Consider the following 22,504-nt stretch of genomic DNA (forward strand, 5'->3'; position numbering starts at 1 on the left):
AGCCCAGGTCAGGGATTTCCTACCTGCATTTCACCATTAGGAGGGAATAGAAAGGCAGGCTTCCATTCCTCTACCCAGAGCACCACAATCCTGCCACTGTACCCTCTTGTCCTCTGCACACTCCAACTGATAACTAAGCCATTATACTAGCAAACACTCAGTGTACCTAGTGGCATCCTATACGTGGCTATTGGACTTTGCTATAGTCCCACTAGTGCAAAGACATTTGCAGAGCGCGTCTGCCTGCATTGCACACTACAACTCATTCTAACCAAGCCATTATACTAGCAAACACTCAGTGTACCTAGTGGCATCCTATACGTGGCTATTGGACTTTGCTATAGTCCCACTAGTGCAAAGACATTTGCAGAGCGCGTCTGCCTGCGTTGCACACTACAACTCATTCTAACCAAGCCATTATACTAGCAAACACTCAGTGTACCTAGTGGCATCCTATACGTGGCTATTGGACTTTGCTATAGTCCCACTAGTGCAAAGACATTTGCAGAGCGCGTCTGCCTGCGTTGCACACTACAACTCATTCTAACCAAGCCATTATACTAGCAAACACTCAGTGTACCTAGTGGCATCCTATACGTGGCTATTGGACTTTGCTATAGTCCCACTAGTGCAAAGACATTTGCAGAGCGCGTCTGCCTGCGTTGCACACTACAACTCATTCTAACCAAGCCATTATACTAGCAAACACTCAGTGTACCTAGTGGCATCCTATACGTGGCTATTGGACTTTGCTATAGTCCCACTAGTGCAAAGACATTTGCAGAGCGCGTCTGCCTGCGTTGCACACTACAACTCATTCTAACCAAGCCATTATACTAGCAAACACTCAGTGTACCTAGTGGCATCCTATACGTGGCTATTGGACTTTGCTATAGTCCCACTAGTGCAAAGACATTTGCAGAGCGCGTCTGCCTGCGTTGCACACTACAACTCATTCTAACCAAGCCATTATACTAGCAAACACTCAGTGTACCTAGTGGCATCCTATACGTGGCTATTGGACTTTGCTATAGTCCCACTAGTGCAAAGACATTTGCAGAGCGCGTCTGCCTGCGTTGCACACTACAACTCATTCTAACCAAGCCATTATACTAGCAAACACTCAGTGTACCTAGTGGCATCCTATACGTGGCTATTGGACTTTGCTATAGTCCCACTAGTGCAAAGACATTTGCAGAGCGCGTCTGCCTGCGTTGCACACTACAACTCATTCTAACCAAGCCATTATACTAGCAAACACTCAGTGTACCTAGTGGCATCCTATACGTGGCTATTGGACTTTGCTATAGTCCCACTAGTGCAAAGACATTTGCAGAGCGCGTCTGCCTGCGTTGCACACTACAACTCATTCTAACCAAGCCATTATACTAGCAAACACTCAGTGTACCTAGTGGCATCCTATACGTGGCTATTGGACTTTGCTATAGTCCCACTAGTGCAAAGACATTTGCAGAGCGCGTCTGCCTGCGTTGCACACTACAACTCATTCTAACCAAGCCATTATACTAGCAAACACTCAGTGTACCTAGTGGCATCCTATACGTGGCTATTGGACTTTGCTATAGTCCCACTAGTGCAAAGACATTTGCAGAGCGCGTCTGCCTGCGTTGCACACTACAACTCATTCTAACCAAGCCATTATACTAGCAAACACTCAGTGTACCTAGTGGCATCCTATACGTGGCTATTGGACTTTGCTATAGTCCCACTAGTGCAAAGACATTTGCAGAGCGCGTCTGCCTGCGTTGCACACTACAACTCATTCTAACCAAGCCATTATACTAGCAAACACTCAGTGTACCTAGTGGCATCCTATACGTGGCTATTGGACTTTGCTATAGTCCCACTAGTGCAAAGACATTTGCAGAGCGCGTCTGCCTGCGTTGCACACTACAACTCATTCTAACCAAGCCATTATACTAGCAAACACTCAGTGTACCTAGTGGCATCCTATACGTGGCTATTGGACTTTGCTATAGTCCCACTAGTGCAAAGACATTTGCAGAGCGCGTCTGCCTGCGTTGCACACTACAACTCATTCTAACCAAGCCATTATACTAGCAAACACTCAGTGTACCTAGTGGCATCCTATACGTGGCTATTGGACTTTGCTATAGTCCCACTAGTGCAAAGACATTTGCAGAGCGCGTCTGCCTGCGTTGCACACTACAACTCATTCTAACCAAGCCATTATACTAGCAAACACTCAGTGTACCTAGTGGCATCCTATACGTGGCTATTGGACTTTGCTATAGTCCCACTAGTGCAAAGACATTTGCAGAGCGCGTCTGCCTGCGTTGCACACTACAACTCATTCTAACCAAGCCATTATACTAGCAAACACTCAGTGTACCTAGTGGCATCCTATACGTGGCTATTGGACTTTGCTATAGTCCCACTAGTGCAAAGACATTTGCAGAGCGCGTCTGCCTGCGTTGCACACTACAACTCATTCTAACCAAGCCATTATACTAGCAAACACTCAGTGTACCTAGTGGCATCCTATACGTGGCTATTGGACTTTGCTATAGTCCCACTAGTGCAAAGACATTTGCAGAGCGCGTCTGCCTGCGTTGCACACTACAACTCATTCTAACCAAGCCATTATACTAGCAAACACTCAGTGTACCTAGTGGCATCCTATACGTGGCTATTGGACTTTGCTATAGTCCCACTAGTGCAAAGACATTTGCAGCACGTCTGCCTGCGTTGCACACTCCAACTAATTATAACTAAGTTGCATTGTCAGGGATATTTATTCTTTATTATTCTGCTGTTAATAAAGCTAGACCACCACTGCAATCTTCACCACCTCTCAATTTTTACTACCACATTTTCAGTCCACAATCTTGTCGCAATCAACATGAGTGGCAAAATGACAGATGCTGGTGGAAAGGGGAAGAGGCGTGGTGGAAAAGGCAAAAAAGGTTTTGTCCGTGGGGAAGGTGGCAAAGCTCCATTATCATCTGCTGAAGATAGACCATCTACCAGCAAAAGTAAGATGTCTACTACTTACCGTGGACAATCCGATGTGCTCCCTTTTTTACGGACACGAACAACAGGAAGAAAGGTAGATGATGGGCAAAAAAGGAAAATGCTTGAATGGATCTCAAGTGGTCCAACAAGTGCCCTCTCAGCCACTTCAAGTACCGCATCCAAAAAACACCAGTCCTCTGAGTTGTCATCCCAATCACACTTGATTTCTCCCAGCTCTGAAGTCTCCATCAGCCCTGCACAGTATGGTGGAACTGAGATGGCTGAGTCTGCAGAGCTGTTCAGTCACACTATAGCCTGGGAATCAGAGGTCTGCTCCCAAGCTACAGTGAGTACAGAACAGGAAATGGTCTGCAGTGATGCCCAGAACCTTTGTGACTCAGATTCAGGCCGTGAGGACCAAGTTTCTGAGCATAATGTTGACCCTTTGTCACAAACTGTAACACCTGTGGTTATAGACAATGAGGAACATACTGATGAAGATGAGACGCAGATACCCGATTGGGATGACAACTTAAATATTCCGTCAGGGCAAGAAGAGGCTCGGTCTGAGGGGGAGGGGAGTGCAAACACAACAATTGATGATGACGTTCTAGATCCCACCTACTGTCAACCCCCAGTCAGGCACTCGAGGAGGTCAACAGAGGCGGTGGAGGAGGATGCAACCGACGACGAAGTTACCTTGCGCCTTCCTGGACAGAGTCGGAGCACTGGTAGCACGTCTACAACTGCATCCTCAGCCACCACTCTGCCTATGAGCATTATTCGGGGTGGATCAACAGGTCGCATGGCCTCTAAGCCTTGCCTAGCCTGGTCCTTTTTTCACATCGAAAAAGATCGCCCAACTCATGTGATATGTAACATTTGTCATGATTCTCTTAGTAGAGGTCAAAAGCTCAGCAGTTTGACAACTTCTTCCATGAATCGTCACATGAATAAATATCATAAGTCCCGGTGGGAAGCTCACCGTGCTGCAATGCGGCCTAGCGGAGCGAACCATCCACCGCCCGCCCCTTCCACTGCATCCGCGCGCTCTTCATCTTCTAGGACTGTGGGGACAGCTGCCACACCTGTTTTTCCACGCAAAACTTCCACCACTGTAACCGCAACAGGCAGTTTGCTTGTAAGGTCGTCAGTTGGTTTGGAAGGGGAAACAAGTGAGTGTGTACAGCTCTCTCAGACATCGATAGCACCAACGTTGGATGAAGGCAACATCATGTCTCCGCCTGCACTTTCCTCACAAACCTGCATTTTTCCAGGGACACCCTACTCAACACCGTCTACACACAGCAGCCAGATCTCTGTCCCTCAGATGTGGTCAAATAAAAGGCCACTTCCTCCGACCCATGACAAAGCTAAGAGGTTGACTCTATCCCTCTGTAAGCTGTTGGCTACCGAAATGCTGCCTTTCCGCCTAGTGGACACACAGGATTTTAGAGACCTTATGTCTGTCGCTGTGCCCCAGTACCAGATGCCTAGTCGCCACTACTTCTCTAAGAAAGGTGTGCCCGCGCTACACCAGCATGTCGCACACAACATCACCGCTTCCTTGAGAAACTCTGTGTGTGAACGGGTGCATTTCACCACCGATACTTGGACCAGTAAGCATGGACAGGGACGTTACATGTCGCTGACTGGGCACTGGGTAACTATGGTGATAGATGGTGAAGGGTCTGCTGCACAAGTCTTGCCGTCCCCACGACTTGTGTGTCAATCCTCTGTCTGTCCAAGTTCCGCCACTGCTTCTGCATCCTCCACCTCATCTGGGTCCTCCACCTCCGCCCCAAGCCTGCCTGGTCAGGCCACCAGCGTTCTCACTGCGCAGAAGGAATCACGCACCCCTCATTACTATGCTGGCAGCAGAGCGCAACGGCATCAGGCGGTCTTTAGCTTGACATGTCTTGGTAATAAGAGTCACACAGCTGAGGAGTTGTGGTCAGCTTTGCGGTCCGAGTTTAATAAATGGTTGTCTCCACTCAAACTGCAGCCTGGTAAGGCCGTGTGCGACAATGCTGCAAACCTGGGTGCGGCACTTCGCCTGGGCAAGGTGACACACGTACCTTGTATGGCTCACGTGTTGAACCTTGTCGTGCAGCAATTTTTAACACACTATCCCGGCCTAGATGGCCTTCTGAACAGGGCACGAAAACTGTCAGCTCACTTCCGCCGTTCAAGCGCCGCAGCAGAGCGACTTGCATCGCTCCAGAAGTCTTTCGGCCTGCCGGTTCATCGCCTGAAATGCGATGTGGCGACACGCTGGAATTCAACTCTCCACATGTTACAGCGACTGTGGCAGCACCGCAGAGCCCTGGTGCAATACGTCATGACGTATAGCCTGGGCCAACGAGATGCAGAGGTGGGGCAGATCACCCTGATGGAGTGGTCTCAGATCAAGGACCTATGCACCCTTCTGCACAGTTTCGACATGGCGACGAATATGTTTAGCGCTGACAATGCCATTATCAGCATGACGATTCCAGTCATTTACATGCTGGAGCACACGCTAAACACTATTCGGAGTCAGGGGGTGGGACAACATGAAGGGGAGGAACTACAGGAGGATTCATATGCGCAAGGGACAACAACATCACCAAGGTCCAGACGTTCATCATCACCAACGCAGCAGGCATGGGACCATGGGGGACAGGGATCGACAAGGGCGCATAGTAGCAGGCGAAATGTTGAGCAAGGTGCAGGAGAACATGAAGAAATGGAGGACGAACTGTCCATGGACATGGAAGACTCAGCGGATGAGGGAGACCTTGGTCAAATTTCAGTTGAAAGAGGTTGGGGTCAGATGTCAGAGGAAGAAAGAACGGGTAGCACCTCTATGCCACAAACACAGCATGGACTTGGTCCGCATGGCTGCGCAAGACACATGAGTGCCTTTTTGTTGCACTACCTCCAACATGACAGTCGTATTGTCAAAATTAGAAGTGATGATGACTACTGGATTGCCACACTATTAGATCCCCGGTACAAGTCCAAATTTTGTGACATAATTCCAGCCATAGAAAGGGACGCACGTATGCAGGAGTATCAGCAGAAGCTGTTACTAGATCTTAGCTCGGCTTTTCCACCAAACAACCGTGCAGGTGCAGGGAGTGAATCTCCCAGTTGTAACTTGACAAACATGGGACGGTCTCGTCATCTTCAACAGTCTACCCGTACCAGTAGGACCTTTTCTGGTGCCGGTAACAGCAATTTTATGGAATCTTTTCATAATTTTTTTAGACCCTCTTTTGCAAGGCCACCAGAGACAACAAGTCTGACACATAGTCAACGGCTGGAGAGGATGATACAGGAGTATCTCCAAATGAACATCGATGCCATGACTGTGCAACTGGAGCCTTGCTCCTTTTGGGCTTCAAACCTACAAAAATGGCCAGAGCTCGCAACTTACGCCTTGGAGATTTTGTCGTGTCCAGCTGCCAGCGTTGTCTCTGAACGTGTATTCAGTGCTGCTGGGTGTGTGCTGACAGATAAGCGCACGCGTCTGTCCAGTGACAATGTGGACAGACTGACGTTCATCAAAATGAACAAGTCATGGATCCAGAAGGAATTTACTACCCCTGTGTCATCCTGGGGAGAGTAAATGCTTGTGGATTTGGAATGTGCTTGATGCAAATCAAAACATCCTGTTTGCAACTAGGGCCCAAGTGCTGCCACTGATGGGGTGGGTGTCTGTGTGGCCCAATTTTTGGAAAAAAGGGAGACTCCGCTTGGAGTAACCCTTGCTTACATTGTTTTTAAAAGAAGCCAAGATGAACAAGTCATGGGTCAGCAAAGACTTTGCTACCTACCCCGGTGTCATCCTGGGGACGGCTAAGAATAGCGTATTTTTGAATGTGCTTGATGCAAATCAAAACATCCTGTTTGCAACTAGGGCCCAAGTGCTGCCACTGATGGGGTGGGTGTCTGTGTGGCCCAATTTTTGGAAAAAAGGGAGACTCCGCTTGGAGTAACCCTTGCTTACATTGTTTTTAAAAGAAGCCAAGATGAACAAGTCATGGGTCAGCAAAGACTTTGCTACCTACCCCAGTGTCATCCTGGGGACGGCTAAGAATAGCGTATTTTTGAATGTGCTTGATGCAAATCAAAACATCCTGTTTGCAACTAGGGCCCAAGTGCTGCCACTGATGGGGTGGGTGTCTGTGTGGCCCAATTTTTGGAAAAAAGGGAGACTCCGCTTGGAGTAACCCTTGCTTACATTGTTTTTAAAAGAAGCCAAGATGAACAAGTCATGGGTCAGCAAAGACTTTGCTACCTACCCCGGTGTCATCCTGGGGACGGCTAAGAATAGCGTATTTTTGAATGTGCTTGATGCAAATCAAAACATCCTGTTTGCAACTAGGGCCCAAGTGCTGCCACTGATGGGGTGGGTGTCTGTGTGGCCCAATTTTTGGAAAAAAGGGAGACTCCGCTTGGAGTAACCCTTGCTTGCTGTGTTTTTAAAAGAAGCCAAGATGAACAGAGCTGGGATCAGGAAAGACTTTGCTACCTACCCCGGTGTCATCCTGTGGACGGCTAAGAATAGCGTATTTTTGAATGTGCTTGATGCAAATCAAAACATCCTGTTTGCAACTAGGGCCCAAGTGCTGCCACTGATGGGGTGGGTGTCTGTGTGGCCCAATTTTTGGAAAAAAGGGAGACTCCGCTTGGAGTAACCCTTGCTTACATTGTTTTTAAAAGAAGCCAAGATGAACAAGTCATGGGTCAGCAAAGACTTTGCTACCTACCCCGGTGTCATCCTGGGGACGGCTAAGAATAGCGTATTTTTGAATGTGCTTGATGCAAATCAAAACATCCTGTTTGCAACTAGGGCCCAAGTGCTGCCACTGATGGGGTGGGTGTCTGTGTGGCCCAATTTTTGGAAAAAAGGGAGACTCCGCTTGGAGTAACCCTTGCTTACATTGTTTTTAAAAGAAGCCAAGATGAACAAGTCATGGGTCAGCAAAGACTTTGCTACCTACCCCGGTGTCATCCTGGGGACGGCTAAGAATAGCGTATTTTTGAATGTGCTTGATGCAAATCAAAACATCCTGTTTGCAACTAGGGCCCAAGTGCTGCCACTGATGGGGTGGGTGTCTGTGTGGCCCAATTTTTGGAAAAAAGGGAGACTCCGCTTGGAGTAACCCTTGCTTACATTGTTTTTAAAAGAAGCCAAGATGAACAAGTCATGGGTCAGCAAAGACTTTGCTACCTACCCCGGTGTCATCCTGGGGACGGCTAAGAATAGCGTATTTTTGAATGTGCTTGATGCAAATCAAAACATCCTGTTTGCAACTAGGGCCCAAGTGCTGCCACTGATGGGGTGGGTGTCTGTGTGGCCCAATTTTTGGAAAAAAGGGAGACTCCGCTTGGAGTAACCCTTGCTTACATTGTTTTTAAAAGAAGCCAAGATGAACAAGTCATGGGTCAGCAAAGACTTTGCTACCTACCCCGGTGTCATCCTGGGGACGGCTAAGAATAGCGTATTTTTGAATGTGCTTGATGCAAATCAAAACATCCTGTTTGCAACTAGGGCCCAAGTGCTGCCACTGATGGGGTGGGTGTCTGTGTGGCCCAATTTTTGGAAAAAAGGGAGACTCCGCTTGGAGTAACCCTTGCTTACATTGTTTTTAAAAGAAGCCAAGATGAACAAGTCATGGGTCAGCAAAGACTTTGCTACCTACCCCAGTGTCATCCTGGGGACGGCTAAGAATAGCGTATTTTTGAATGTGCTTGATGCAAATCAAAACATCCTGTTTGCAACTAGGGCCCAAGTGCTGCCACTGATGGGGTGGGTGTCTGTGTGGCCCAATTTTTGGAAAAAAGGGAGACTCCGCTTGGAGTAACCCTTGCTTACATTGTTTTTAAAAGAAGCCAAGATGAACAAGTCATGGGTCAGCAAAGACTTTGCTACCTACCCCGGTGTCATCCTGGGGACGGCTAAGAATAGCGTATTTTTGAATGTGCTTGATGCAAATCAAAACATCCTGTTTGCAACTAGGGCCCAAGTGCTGCCACTGATGGGGTGGGTGTCTGTGTGGCCCAATTTTTGGAAAAAAGGGAGACTCCGCTTGGAGTAACCCTTGCTTGCTGTGTTTTTAAAAGAAGCCAAGATGAACAGAGCTGGGATCAGGAAAGACTTTGCTACCTACCCCGGTGTCATCCTGTGGACGGCTAAGAATAGCGTATTTTTGAATGTGCTTGATGCAAATCAAAACATCCTGTTTGCAACTAGGGCCCAAGTGCTGCCACTGATGGGGTGGGTGTCTGTGTGGCCCAATTTTTGGAAAAAAGGGAGACTCCGCTTGGAGTAACCCTTGCTTACATTGTTTTTAAAAGAAGCCAAGATGAACAAGTCATGGGTCAGCAAAGACTTTGCTACCTACCCCGGTGTCATCCTGGGGACGGCTAAGAATAGCGTATTTTTGAATGTGCTTGATGCAAATCAAAACATCCTGTTTGCAACTAGGGCCCAAGTGCTGCCACTGATGGGGTGGGTGTCTGTGTGGCCCAATTTTTGGAAAAAAGGGAGACTCCGCTTGGAGTAACCCTTGCTTACATTGTTTTTAAAAGAAGCCAAGATGAACAAGTCATGGGTCAGCAAAGACTTTGCTACCTACCCCGGTGTCATCCTGGGGACGGCTAAGAATAGCGTATTTTTGAATGTGCTTGATGCAAATCAAAACATCCTGTTTGCAACTAGGGCCCAAGTGCTGCCACTGATGGGGTGGGTGTCTGTGTGGCCCAATTTTTGGAAAAAAGGGAGACTCCGCTTGGAGTAACCCTTGCTTGCTGTGTTTTTAAAAGAAGCCAAGATGAACAGAGCTGGGATCAGGAAAGACTTTGCTACCTACCCCGGTGTCATCCTGTGGACGGCTAAGAATAGCGTATTTTTGAATGTGCTTGATGCAAATCAAAACATCCTGTTTGCAACTAGGGCCCAAGTGCTGCCACTGATGGGGTGGGTGTCTGTGTGGCCCAATTTTTGGAAAAAAGGGAGACTCCGCTTGGAGTAACCCTTGCTTGCTGTGTTTTTAAAAGAAGCCAAGATGAACAGAGCTGGGATCAGGAAAGACTTTGCTACCTACCCCGGTGTCATCCTGGGGACGGTTAAGAATAGCGTATTTTTGAATGTGCTTGATGCAAATCTAGCTGTGAAGTGTACAACTGGGGCCCAAGTGCTGCCACTGAAGGGGTGGGTGTGTGTGGGGCCCAATTTTTGGAAAAAAGGGAGACTCCGCTTGGAGTAACCCTTGCTTGCTGTGTTTTTAAAAGAAGCCAAGATGAACAGAGCTGGGATCAGGAAAGACTTTGCTACCTACCCCGGTGTCATCCTGGGGACGGATAAGAATGGCGTATTTTTGAATGTGCTTGATGCAAATCTAGCTGTGAAGTGTACAACTGGGGCACAACTGCTGCCACTGAAGGGGTGGGTGTGTGGGGCCCAATTTTTGGAAAAAAGGGAGACTCCGCTTGGAGTCACCTTGCGGTGTTTTACATGACTTTAGAAGGGCGTGCCATGCCTATATCTGTGTGTCCTCCTCTTTTTCCTTGTCCAGCTGTTTTGTTTTCGCATGAGTACATGTCCTTGTCACTTTCCCATGTGTTTGTGTTGTGTTGTGAGTTGTTTGTCACCTTTTGGACACCTTTGAGGGTGTTTTCTAGGTGTTTTACTGTGTTTGTGATTGCCTGCCATTGTTTCCTATGGGCTCGAGTTCGGTTCGTCGAACGTTCGACGAGCCGAACTCGAGCCAGACCCCCCGTTCGGCGAACCGCCTCGAGCCGAACCGGGACCGGTTCGCTCATCTCTAGTCATTTGTTTTCAAGTGGTGATTCTGATTTGCATCTCTAGCAATCCTATGAGCAGAAATTTAGCTGTAAAAAAGATAAAGTTGAAAAGAGGATGGCTTCTAAAACTTGTAGAAAATGACCCTAAACACACGTCAAAACCATCAATAGTCAACCTCAAAAGGCACAAGCTGAAGATTTTAAAATAGCCTTCTCAGTCCCTATATCTGAACTATATTGAAAATCTATGTATAGACCTCAAAAGAGCAGTGCATGGAAGACAACTCAGAAATCTCACAGAACTGGAAGACATTTCCACAGGAGAATGGAAGAAAATCCCCCAAAGAAGAATTGAAAGACTCTTGGCTGCTTACAAAAAGCATTTACAAGCTGTAAAAGGTGCCAAAGAAGGTGCTACTAGGTACTAAATACTGTATGTATAAGGCTTGAAACACACATCCGTTAAACACGTGCGTGTTTGTCCCGTTTCGTATGTACCGGAGACACGGACAAACATGCACCAATGTTAATCTATCATTGAGGTCACACGTGCGTGATTCCATAAGGTCCGTGTGTCTGTGTCTGTGATCCGTATGTGTTTCCGTTTTGCACGGAAGCATGTCCGTTTTCAGCACGGAACACGCACACACGGACCCCATGAAAGTCAATGAGTATGTGCGCACAATAACGTGACATGGATGCATCTCTGTATGCTCCATGTACGTTTTGTGCTTTTTTGTAGCGATGTCGGTCATTCTTTCTTTTTCTGTCTATGTCGGTCAATCTCCCTCAGTCCGTCGGTTGGTCTTTCTGTCTGTCTGTCGGTCTTTCTGTCTTTCTGTCCCTCTCTCACAGTCTGTCTGTCAGTCTCCCCCCTCTCTCATACTCACCGTTCCCCGATCACTGGCGCAGCGCTGCACGGCTGTTCAATAAACTCCGGCGGCTTTTACTATTTTGAAAAAGCCGGCCGCTCATTATTCAATCTCGTATTCCCTGCTTTCCCCACCCAACGGGGCCTATGATTGGTTGCAGTGAGACACGCCCCCACGCTGAGTGACAGCTGTCTCACTGCAACCAATCACAGCCGCCGGTAGGCGGGTCTATACTGTGCAGTAAAAAAAATAAATAAACAATTAAAAAAAAACGTCGTGCGACCCCCCCCCATTTTGATACCAGGCAGGGTAAAGTCACACGGCTGAAGGCTGGTATTGTCACGATGGGGAGCTCCACATTATGGGGAGCCCCCCCAGCCTAACAATATCAACCAGCAGCCACCCGGAATTGTCGCATACAATAGATGCGACAGTTCTGGGACTCTACCCGGCTCTTTCTGATTTGCCCTGGTGCGTTGGCAATCGGGGTAATAAGGAGTTATTTGCAGCCCATAGCTGCCAATAAGTCCTAGATTAATCATTGTAGGCATCTATGAGACACCCCAATAATTAATCTGTAAGTTACAGTAAATAAACACACAGTGAAAAAATCCTTTATTTGAAATAATAAACACTACAAAAAACCCGCGTTCACCAATTTATTATACCCCAAATACCCATCCATGTCCGGCGTAATCCACGGTGGTCCCGCGTCGCTTCCAGCTCTGCTACATGAAGGTGAAAGGAGCTGCAGAAGAACACCTCTGCTCCTGACAGCTCCATGCAGCAACTGAGGTGAGCCGCGCGATCAGCTGAGCTGTCACTGAGGTTACTCGCGGCCACCGCTTGATCCTCCACCTGTGACAGCAAGTCGCCCGAGTGACAGCAATGAAGTCACAGATGAGTTGCGGTCATGGGGGGAGGATCCAGCTGGCCACAGGTAACCTGAGTGACGGTAGCGCTAATCGCACTGCTCACTTCAGTCACTCTGGGGATTAGCGGTCACCGGTGAGTCCTTCACGGGTGATCACTAATCAAGACACGACACCCAGACAGAGCTGCAGGATGACAATGAAATCGGGTGAAGTTCACCCGAGTTCAATCTCAGCGCGCGTCGTTGTCTGCTGTCAGCCGACACGTAGCAACTATATTTTACATCACACACGGACATTTCACACGGACAACACACACACGTCAGTTAAGTTGCCCACCCACACACGGCTAGCATACGCAGTTCACACAGATGCCAAACGGACCATAAAAACGGACACAAAAATGGGACACGGACCCAAAAAGCTGACGTAACACACGTGCGTGTTTTTTCACAGATGTGTGTTGCAGGCCGAAATCTGTAAAATCCCCTGTAAAATCTCATAAGGGAAAACTTGGCAACACGTTCCCTTTAAGGGCTAGTGATGGTGCATTGATAGTTTGTTTACAATCTGTGGACAACAGCGGTGAGGATATCCAGCAATCTGAAAGTACAGTCAGTGGCCACAGTAAGGAGCGGTGATATGATCAGTCCTTCACAATGTACAATACTTTTAAAGTTTTTTGTATTCTCATTTCATTACAAAGTAGCATGAAAAATTAAGTCCTAGAAAAGCCACAACATATGAGATAGGCCATATTTGCTGTGCTAAGTATTGGAAGGATACTTATCCTCCCAGTAGGAGGATAAGAAATACCTAAAAAAAATACATTAAGAAGTAACAAGAGATGTCATACCAATTCCAAAATGGTATCAATTTTTTATTTAAAATATTTCACCATAAGCATACTTTTTCAGCTCAAATTGAATTACAAATTTGCAAGCACTAGCAATTTCAATAATCTCTTATCTAGCAGCAGAGATAATGAGTCACATTTCATGACGTGGGGACACCCTTTAACAGGAGAGCAGAAGCAGATAGAAAATATGCATACAGTTACAGTGAAAGGGGATATAAGTTTCTGGCCGCAAAAAAATTGGATAACTGCATGTGTGGTGCTCTGTGCTTAGTTGCCACAGATAACTACATGCATATTGCCATCTGTTTGATATGTATTGTAAGCCTTAATGAGGATTTGGCTATCTCTGCTGCTCATAACAAAACACACATTTTTATACACTCCCTTAGGCCTCTTTCACACGTACGTGCGTCCGGTACGTGTTTGGCAGTTTTCTCACGTACCGGAGACACGTACACATGTAGACCTAGGTATTCTTATGGTTTTGGACACACCTAAGTATTTCTGCATGGAACATGTGTCCGTTCCGTACTTATGTGTGTCCGTGTGTTTCTAACGCCGACTTGTCCGTTTTCTCTCTGGCATAACGAGTGGCACATGGAACGCAACCGTGTCACACGTAATGCAAACGGACCACACGGATGTGTTCCGTGTGACATGCACCGGAGAGAAGACATGTGTCTGTGAGAAAAAAAAGAAAAACTTTACTCACCTTCTCCAGCCCTGCAGGCTCTGCCGCTGCTGTCACTTGCTGCCAACCACCGCTCATTATGCTAATTGAATATTCACTTCACTGCGGCCGGAAGCAGCAGCAGCGGGGAGTCAGCAGGACCGGAGAATGAAGATCAGCACCACGGACAGCGATGCCAGGGAGAGGTGAGTAGAAAGTTCCCGTTTTAACACACGGAGAACACATGTGTGCCATACATACGGCACACTGAGGGCAATACGCACCTTTGACACGTCCGTGAAAAACGTGCGTGATTTTCACGGACGTGTAAAAGAGGCCTTAGTGAGGCTGCCACTTGAGAGAAAACTAACTGTTGAGTGATGAGCCATAAAACGAGAAAGGGGAGGAGCTTAGTTGTGAGGTAAATTTGAGTCAGGAGCAGTTAGTCAATGTGTGAGCTGAAATGAGAAGCATACTGAAGGGAGGTCCTGTCCTGAGGTGATTTCTGGAAACCTCTGGATGGGCCAGCTACATTTGTCAGGGTATCAGTCCCTAGGTCATCGGTGCCTTCAAGGTCGGTGACAAAACTGAGAGACTGCAGTCTTTTTGATAAGCGGCTGTGACATTTGCCAGGGAGCAAAGTGGCACGTGTGAGTCAGGAAACTTCTAGAAGAAGTAGAGAGTTTTCCTACAAGATTCTAGTCACCTGCTCACGATAAGGGAGTACAAATCCGGATGATCCTTGTCTTGGAAGTCCAAGGATACCAAGATACCTATTCCCAGGTAGGGAAATAGTAGCAGGAGAAGTACACTATCACAACACAGCAGAGAAGTCAAACTCCCATCGGGGCAGAGAAAACCCCTATCATTGGGAAGGCTGTAAAGAGTGTCCAGGACTGTATGTAAAGCTCCAGTAAAAGGTGAAAACTTCCTGTCCTGCCAGCCACAGCTCTCACCTCCTCTTTATTATACATACATCTGAAGGTAGAGACAGCACAGCTAGGGCTGATTTTTAGAGGCGAAAAACCTCATGTGGGTCCCAAGACAGTGATTATTGACACCGCTGGAATAGTGCATTCACGGAAGGTGAGTATAAGCTTTTTTATTTTAATCTGGGTAAACATGGTGAATGTAAAGGGGTTGTCCTAGTAGTGGATCATTGTAAAGGCCCCATTGATTCCAGAATGATCAAAAAGTTTCAGTATTTTCTGCTGAAAATTCATTAAATTACATGAATACACCTTATAAAGTTTGACTGTCTTTAGATGTGGTTTTTTTCATGTTTTTTTGTGTAGTTTTTGTTGTATTGTCACTTAATCATGCAGTCTACCAATAAGGTGTGTTTGTTTCCGCTTCAAAATCCTTTCCAAAAACTGTATTAAAAACCATGTTAAAAAGCACAGCAAAAATGCTCATTTTGCAGTTTTTTTGTGATCAGAAAAGTGCTAACCAATCGAGTTAATGCTTTATTTATGCATAGAAGAAAAGCAGCATTTTGCACTATAGGTACATATTCAACTGAATAGGAAGCTTGTTAAAAGGTTTCTTTTAATGTGATTTTTTGGCTTGTAACCCTACCAAAAACTGTGCCAAAATACGTTTTGTGAAATTAGTCTAAGAAACATATCAAATTGTAATGTTTCATCTTATCTAATATATAAAGCTGAGTGTATGTGTGTATGTATGTGTGTGTGTGTATGTCCGCTAAAGGAATCCACACCGTCGCATTTACAATCACAAAATTTTGCACACACACTCCATGTGACTCAGGGAACGTCATATACTATGTTTTGAGGAGAAAATTTAACCCTGCGCTTTACAGTTACTTTCCAAAAAACCTTCCTCCATTAAAGTCAATGGAGTTGCAAGCTATAGGTTATTAATAGCAGCTGTGATTGGTTGCTATAGGAACAAAATAAATTGTTAGTATAAGAAGCTTATGTGTGAGGTAATAAGATATCAATGCAGAGACAGCTAGAGCGAGACAGAAAGGGACAGACAGACATAGGCACAGACAGAGTAAGGCAGACAGGGAAAGAGACAGAGAGACATAAGCACAGACAGAGTAAGAGACAGACAGGGAAAGAGACAAACAGACATAGGCACAGACAGAGTAAGAGGCAGACAGGGAAAGAGACAGAGACAGACAGAGACACAGAGAAAGAGACAGAGAGACAGACAGTCAAAGATACAGACAGACAGGGAAACAGACAGAGAGAGACAGCCAAAGATATAGAGGCAGACAGACACAGACAAACAGACACAGACAGACAGGGAAATAGACAGGTACAGACAGACAGGGAAAGAGAAAGGCAGATTGTAATGCCTGCCTGGATCCACAGACTCATATGGGCTGTAATGGGCAGGTTAGAAGGAAGCCACTCACCAAGCAAGACCCCTAGAACCCTGAAACCCTTTAACTCCTATACAGGGATTTGGAAATACACAGGGCCCTGGTGATCACTACCTGTGGAAGGCTGCAGTCCGATGAGAGTAGTAGTCAGGCAGGGTGGAACCAGGAATTGCAGAACAGGGACAGAATCACGCAGGCAAGGACGTAATCAGAAAACAAAGCAGAGGTCAAATCCGGATTGGGCAGCCAGGTACATAAACATCAGGTAGGCAAGTAGTCAAGAAACAATCAGAAGTCAGAACACCAGAATCATTAAACAGAACAGGGCGGGACAGGAACCAGGAATACAGAACTATCTCTGGCAGTGGTCAGCAGACAGGAGGGGAAATAAGAAGGATATGGTGTCTTCCCATTCGTTGTAGCTGAATGATGGTAACTTCAGCTGGAAGACACACGCCACCTACAGTCAGCTAGTGGTACTGCAGATCCCAAGGATACCCAGCCCAGTGGATGAGCGGAGCCTATGCCCCCCAGCACCGCTGGCATCGACTCCTCTCCCATCATCATCACAATTGATATAGAAGGGTTAATAGTTTCTCTTTTTCTTTATTAAAGATTTATTGTTATTAGTAAGTATATCTGATGGTAGTTCATAGTCATTATGGAGCCTACGGAATAAGAGACAGACTCAAGGATTATTATGGTTTCTAAATGTTCTTCTTATCTCATATGCATGACTCTACATTTTTGTTTTGCTAAAACTTAAAGGTCATATGAACAATTAGTAAAGTTCAGCTCGAAGTTTTTTTCTTTTTCTTTTGCAATATCACATTGATCTGTAAATGGTATAAATAAACTGTACTTTGATGAAATAAACAGAAGAAATTGATCATGCCCACATGGATGCTGGTCTTTTCTCTCCGAGCGCTCGATCTTGATTAGGTCTGAAGAGGCCTAACTCAAGAGGACCTCACTGGTGATCCCATAAGCTGACTTGTGACAAAACAGAACAGCTACAACAGTTTGGCGCCCAACGTGGGGCTCCAGCAGGATCCAAAACAGCCAAACAGATAGTGCAAGAAAGAGAAGGCAAAGAAGCAGTGAAAAATGTCAGACCGATACTCAAAAAGGCAGACATGCCAGAGTACGGATGTTTGGATGTTGAGAAATGGCACAGATTCAGGGAAGAAAAGAGAGGTTGGATAAAAGACAAGAGGGTAGAGCAACAAGTAAATAAATGGTGTCGTGTGGCTGAAGAGGTGCAGCATTGTGGATATAAAGAGACCACAGCGGGAGATAAGGTGTATTATGAATGTTTTAATGCACCAAAAGCAGGAATTGTGACTGCTACCGCCCCCCCTTCTCATAAGCAGAAACCCAGACCAGATGAATGGACTTGTAAACATTGTAGTCAGAAAAACCCAGACTGGAGAGGTACTTGTGCTACATGTAATGTTACTCGCCCTAAGCGGATTGCAATAAATCCTGTTCGAACCAGATCACATGTGATGACAGAGGACGCTGACACTGAGACAGAGGTAGTGAAGGAATTGAGTTTTGCGGAGGAAGCTGACGGTGAGGAAAGGAAAGAACGCGCTGGGACCAGTACAAAAAAATCAGATACATCCCGACCGAGGAAGGTCACAAGAATCAGACAGACACAGGAATATTACCCCTGGAGCCCCTCTGACCAGCTAGCTATGTTGAAACAGTTACCTGACCCTGAAAACCAACCTTTCCCATTTTACAGGCAAATACAGACAATACAGGTGACTTATAAATGCACTTGGGCAGACCTCGAGAGTTTGGTGACTGCAAAAGCAGGTGACGTGCTGGGACACATAATTAAGACGCATACTGATATGATGAAGGAGCAATCATGGGTCATGGACGTTGAGTCTGAGAGGTCTGGAATGACGTACTGTGAGGCATTGAAAGGATGGGCCACAAAGAAACAAACAGAGCAGTCTGTACTGATGACTGACGTGACACAGCAAAAAGGGGAGAGTATAGAGACGTACTTTGGGAGGTTACAGCTGAAGTGGACAGACATGGGGTACAGTGCAAGAAACGACCTTGATATCAAAATATTGGTGAATGCATTCATTGACGGTATGAATAAGTTTTTACGAGAAGCAGTACAGACAGCTAGACCTGAGTGGAGAAACATGGACCCAACAGACCTTCTGCAAGTAGCTAAGGGGGTTGAACTGACAAAATGCAAGCGACCAGTTATGTATGCTAGAGCACAAGGAAGACAGTGGAAACAGAGGGGGGGGGCACCAGGTGACCGAGCGACCGTTCAGTGCTGGAATTGTGGACAGAATGGACATTATGCCAGACAGTGCAAAAACTCCAAAAAGGAGAGTGAGCAGACTGATTTCCCTCCTCCCTTGCCTCTGACCTAGGAAACTGGCAACCCAGTGACAAATGTGTACCCTGTTTTCGTTCCCTCAGGACCTGGTCCCACCTTACTTACGACCATAACCATGCCAGGGGGGAAAGAGGCAGAATTTTTAATTGACACTGGGGCAGCCGGCACTGTGGTACATAAAGACCTGATAAAGCCAGATATGATCACTGACGAGACTGTGGAGTGTGTTGGGGTGGAGGGATTGGTGTCTGAAACTCCCTTGACAAAACAGATGAAGCTGAGATTACAAGATAGCCAGGAAATTCTCACAAAGCTTATTGTTAGTGAAAACACTCCTATGAATTTGCTGGGGGCTGATGTGTTAAGTGCTATCCAGGCTACCATACAATACACCCCAGAAGGTATTACAGTCACAAGTCCCCTCTCTGACAAACACTTGTGCAAGATTGCAGCAATGGTGTACATGTCCAAATCTGCGAGAGTGTCCGATACCAGAACTAGTGAAGACATAGCAATGCAACAAGTTCCAGACATTGTATGGGCAAAGGGAAAAACTGATGTTGGTCGGCTTCCTATTCCCCCAGTCATGATAAAATTAAAAGAGGGCTCCACTCCTCCTTGTTTAAAACAGTATCCCTTAAGTCCAGCCAAATCAATGGCCCTGACCAGAGATATAAGAGAATATGTGGAAAACCTGCTGTCTCCTGACTCATCAGCTCTATGCAGTCATGCTCGTGCGTCATGTCAAAGTATTCATCCTCACTTGCTACCATTGTCACCAATTCCCCCTTTTCTGAATCTACTGGCAAAAGGGTGGCTGGATTCAGAACATTACACCTCTTGAGGGTGACATACTCAGGAATCAGAAGGGCACATTCAAGTCTGAGCTGTCTGGCCATAGACAGGTGTTTTGGTTGGACTTGCACAAGTATAGCATGAATGTCATGCGGGGAGTAAATTGTTAAGGGAAATGTCAATGTGATCTCGCAAGCTTTCCCTAGCAGTACTGCAGCAGCCGCTACAGCACGGACACACGTGGGTGACCCTCTGACAACTGGGTCCAATCGCGCTGAGTAGTAAGCTATTGGTCTTTGTTTGTCACCATGTTGCTGTGTGAGGACGGCTGTTGCATGCCCCCAACGTGGGGCTCGAACCCACGACCCTGAGATTAAGAGTCTCATGCTCTACCGACTGAGCTAGCCGGGACTGTCCACATGTACTGTTTCCCCTCATGTGTGAAGGCAAAAAGATACTGACAGTCAGGGTGTAGAGGCACTGAGAAAAAGGCATTTGCCAAATCAATTACTGTAAAACATTTGGAGGTCCCTGGGATTTGTGACAGTAAGGTATGTGGGTTTGGAACAATTGGTGGAAGCAGGGGCTCTAGTACAAAGGTCCTCCCCCTGTAACACTCCCTTGTATCCAATCAAGAAAAAAGGGCCCAAAGGTTCCCCTGACACGTACAGAATGGTGCATGATTTGAGAGCTGTCAATGCTGTCACTGAGAGTGTAACACCAATTGTTCCAAACCCACATACCTTACTGTCACAAATCCCAGGGACCTCCAAATGTTTTACAGTAATTGATTTGGCAAATGCCTTTTTCTCAGTGCCTCTACACCCTGACTGTCAGTATCTTTTTGCCTTCACACATGAGGGGAAACAGTACATGTGGACAGTCCTCCCGCAAGGAGGAATGAATTCACCTACCATTTATTCTACAGCTATGGCAGGAATTCTGGAGCAGTGGCAACCGCCTCATCCACAGGTTACGCTATTGCAGTACGTGGATGACCTTTTGCTCTGCTGTCCAGACCAGACGTCCTGCAAGGAAGCCACAATTTCTTTGTTGTGTTTTCTGGCAGAGAATGGTTGCAAAGTTTCACGTGAAAAATTACAGTACTGTAAGCAAAAAGTAACCTTTTTGGGTCACTGTATCTCTGAAGGTACGAGACACCTGACTGAGGAGAGAAAACAAGCAGTCCAAAATCTCTCCTTACCCAGGTCCCACCGGCAACTGCGCACCTTTTTGGGCTTAGTGTCATACTGCAGGCCTTGGATAAGGTCTGCCTCGCAAATGATGCAACCCCTCTATGATTGTCTGTCATCTGACCCCTTTGACCTCACTCAGGAAGCTATTGATTCCTTTCATTCCCTTAAACTACTCATTGTATCTGCCCCAGCCCTGGGTATTCCAAATTACGATCAACCATTTTTCTTGTTTTGCACAGAACAGGGAGGGCATGCAACAGCCGTCCTCACACAGCAACATGGTGACAAACAAAGACCAATAGCTTACTACTCAGCGCGATTGGACCCAGTTGTCAGAGGGTCACCCACGTGTGTCCGTGCTGTAGCGGCTGCTGCAGTACTGCTAGGGAAAGCTTGCGAGATCACATTGACATTTCCCTTAACAATTTACTCCCCGCATGACATTCATGCTATACTTGTGCAAGTCCAACCAAAACACCTGTCTATGGCCAGACAGCTCAGACTTGAATGTGCCCTTCTGATTCCTGAGTATGTCACCCTCAAGAGGTGTAATGTTCTGAATCCAGCCACCCTTTTGCCAGTAGATTCAGAAAAGGGGGAATTGGTGACAATGGTAGCAAGTGAGGATGAATACTTTGACATGACGCACGAGCATGACTGCATAGAGCTGATGAGTCAGGAGACAGCAGGTTTTCCACATGTCTATGATACACCTATTACTAATGCAGATTTTGAGTTTTTTGTAGATGGCTCCAGATACCACCTGGATGGGAGATTCTACACTGGATATGCAGTAGTATCCTCGCATGAGGTAATCCGAGCTGAACCACTCCCGCCGCACATGTCCGCGCAGGAGGCGGAGCTAACAGCGCTCATTGAGGCGTGTAGAGCGGGGTCAGGTAGGAAAATTAATGTTTATTCAGACTCAAAGTATGGATTTGGGATCTGTCATGATTTTGGCCCTATCTGGAGAAGTAGAGCTTTTCTTACGTCAGCTGGTAAGCCTATTAAAAATGCAGAATTGGTAAAACAGTTAATGGAGGCACTAATGTTACCAGTCCAGGTTGGCATCATTAAGGTGAAAGCACACACAAAAGGTGACTCACTGGAGGTAGCGGGCAATAGAAGGGCGGATGCGGCTGCGAAAGCAGCGGCAAAGAGGCCTAGGGATCAGAGGATAGTGGCAGGGAGCCAGCAAGTCCCAGCCACAGTGAGTCTGGATGTCCTGAAATCCCTCCAGCATCAGGCTGCCCAAACAGAGAAGGAACACTGGGGGAAAATGGGAGCTGGGCTGAACTCGAATGGAGTATGGGAAAGTAAGGACAGGTTGTGTTTACCAAGGTCCCTGTTCCCTATGATGGCACAAGCAACACATGGCCCCACTCACGCCTCAAAAAGTCACATGTGTAACCAGGTGAATGCCTTCTGGATCGCTCCTGGCTTCAGTTACGTAGCCTCCAAACACGTACAATCCTGCATTATCTGCGCACAACACAACCCAGGTAAAACAGTAAAAGTCCCTAAGAAAGCAACACCCAAACCGCTCTATCCGTTTCAACGACTGCAAATAGACTACATACAACTACCCAAGGTAGGAGTGTATGAATACGTCCTGGTATGTGTAGATCTCTTCTCAGGATGGGTTGAGGCCTATCCAGTAAAATGTGCAAATGCTAAAACAACTGCAGAAAAACTGATGAAGGAACTAGTCTGTCGGTA

This window comes from Anomaloglossus baeobatrachus, chromosome 2 (assembly GCF_048569485.1).
Source record: "Anomaloglossus baeobatrachus isolate aAnoBae1 chromosome 2, aAnoBae1.hap1, whole genome shotgun sequence".
NCBI lineage: Eukaryota > Metazoa > Chordata > Amphibia > Anura > Aromobatidae > Anomaloglossus > Anomaloglossus baeobatrachus.